Source organism: Chrysoperla carnea (genome assembly GCF_905475395.1).
Source record: "Chrysoperla carnea chromosome X unlocalized genomic scaffold, inChrCarn1.1 SUPER_X_unloc_39, whole genome shotgun sequence".
Lineage (NCBI taxonomy): Eukaryota > Metazoa > Arthropoda > Insecta > Neuroptera > Chrysopidae > Chrysoperla > Chrysoperla carnea.
The window spans coordinates 5,001-7,500 of NW_025408166.1; the positions used below are offsets into that span (position 1 = coordinate 5,001).

The 2,500-nt window shown below is 22.1% G+C and overlaps 2 non-coding genes across 2 annotated transcripts in view; both read right to left on the reverse strand.

Moving 5' to 3' along the window:
- The window catches only part of LOC123304300, a 4,577-nt gene extending 3,660 nt beyond the window's left edge, over positions 1-917 (reverse strand). Inside the window, exon 1 of the ribosomal RNA XR_006536333.1 lies at positions 1-917. This exon is cut by the window's left edge and continues 3,660 nt beyond it. This is a non-coding gene — a ribosomal RNA (large subunit ribosomal RNA).
- A 635-nt stretch (positions 918-1,552) lies between these two features.
- On the reverse strand, positions 1,553-1,707 carry LOC123304295. The gene has a single exon (XR_006536328.1). It is a non-coding gene; the product is annotated as a 5.8S ribosomal RNA (ribosomal RNA).
- Between the last annotated feature and the right edge of the window lie 793 nt (positions 1,708-2,500).

The following is a 2,500-nucleotide window of genomic DNA, read 5'->3' on the forward strand; positions in this document are numbered from 1 at the left end:
TTTTAATAAAAAAAAATGAGCCAGTTCATTATCATACACCTACTGACAGTTAAATAGTATCATATAACGGCATAAAATCCGTATATATAATATGTTTTAATAAAAAAACCTATTTATACTCGTGGTGGATCTGAACGCGTTAATAACGCGACTCAATATCAATTTATAATTAATACCATCAAACAATTAATCAAGAAACATAGGCGTTTAACATACACAAAATATTATCAAAAAATAATATTGTACATTAATCAACGCACCAATGCCTATAGATTAATATTTAATGGGTCGCAACGTCCTACAAGATGAGAAGTGCATACCTCGTTATCATACAATTAACAATATACAGCAGTGCATATATTTTTACTAAAAATAAATTCCTAATAAAAATTTTTGTCACATGCTAGTACAAATTGGTTGATTAACGATAAAAAGTAAATGAATCTCATCTTTCGACCTTTCGGGTTTCTCAGGTTTACCCCTGAACGGTTTTACGTACTCTTTAACTCTCTCTTCAAAGTTCTTTTCAACTTTCCCTCACGGTACTTGTTCGCTATCGGTCTCGTGGTAATATTTAGCCTTAGATGGAGTTTACCACCCACTTAGAGCTGCACTCTCAAGCAACCCGACTCTAAGGAAAGATTCACCTATCATCAATAATAATCACTACGGGCCTGGCACCCTCTATGGGTATATGGCCCCATTCAAGATGGACTTGGATGTATTATATAACAATAGGTTTATATTGAATCTTCCTAAACACTACATTCCCCAAGTGTCTGTTTATCAGCCACGGGGTTCAGTGCTGGGCTTATCCCTGTTCGCTCGCCGCTACTAAGGGAATCCTAGTTAGTTTCTTTTCCTCCGCTTAATAATATGCTTAAATTCAGCGGGTAATCTCACCTACTCTGAGGTCGTAAAAGTTTTTAGAAGTATTAAAACAAAAATTTTTTTTATATATTATGTTTTTGTTATATTTTATAAGTAAACAATTTTCTTAATTATTCATACTCAAATTTTTTTAATATTATTATATAATATTATTTTTATATTTATCTAAAGAGAAGAAAATAAAAAATAAATAATTATATATATTAATTTTTTTCGAGTATATTGAAAATTTTATTACAAATAAAATATTCCATAACAAAATATTAATATATAATATTTTTGTTTATTCTTCTTTATTTAATATTTTAAAAATATATTATTAATATCATTTATTATTAATATTATTATTAACATAAAGTTTTATAATATTATATATAAATGATAAAAAATAATATTGATATATTAATTTAAAAATGTCGACAAATAATAAAAAATATATAAATTTTAAATGCTATTAAAAACATTTTATATTTATTTTTTTCTTATATTTGGCGTAAAACATTCATATATAAATAATTTTACATTTCTTTTATAAAAATTTTATTTATCAATTTAATTAAATATGAAAAAATAAATTTTCTTTTTTAATTATTGATAAATTTCTTTTTCATAAAAAAAATTTTATGTAAAATAATCTTTTATTATATTAATATAATGTATACGACCCTCAGCCAGATGTGGTCCGGGAACAGTATCCAAGGACCGCAATGTGCGTTCGAAATGTCAATGTTCATGTGTCCTGCAGTTCACAAGTTGACGCGCAATTAGCTGCGTTCTTCATCGACCCACGAGCCAAGTGATCCACCGTCCAGGGTAATCTTTTTAAATTTTAAATGTAAGTATTATTATTAATAATAATCTTTATTTTTAATATAAAAAATAAAATTATTAATTTATATATCTTTATAAATTCTTTTAAAATAAAAAAATTTTTCTAGAATATAAATTATATATTTTATTTTAAATATATATATATATAAATTAAAGATATTATGGTATTAATAAATATATACATAACATTTTTGATATTTTTGTTAGTGCTAGCTAGATATAATAATTAATATTTGGTATATTTTATAGAAATGTATTTATTTTTTTTTTATAAATTATTTTCTACATAAAAATATATATAATATTAATATGGTACAAAACAAATGGGTTTGTTTTTTAACATAATAACTTTTAATAAAAAAAAAGAAATATCAAGACAAAACATAAAGAAATTTAAATTTGAAATAAATTTTATTCTTTAAAAAAATTTTATCTTGTGTTTTCTTTATTTTTATTATATAACATAGAAAAATAAAAATATAGATTATATCAATTATAATCTTATTTTATTTTTCTTAATAGAGATTATATACATATAAACAAATAATTTCAATATATTCTATTTTTAATTTCACTTTTTTATAAGAGAAATTATTTATAGATTTTATTAATAATTATTGTTTAATAATAATAATAATATTGAATATAAAAATATTTTATATGTAACAAATATATTATTAATATTTATATAATATTCTCTATATTATATGTATAGATATATTATGTGTATAAAAAAAGTTTGGCGTATTACTTTAATATGATATCATAACCAAAATAA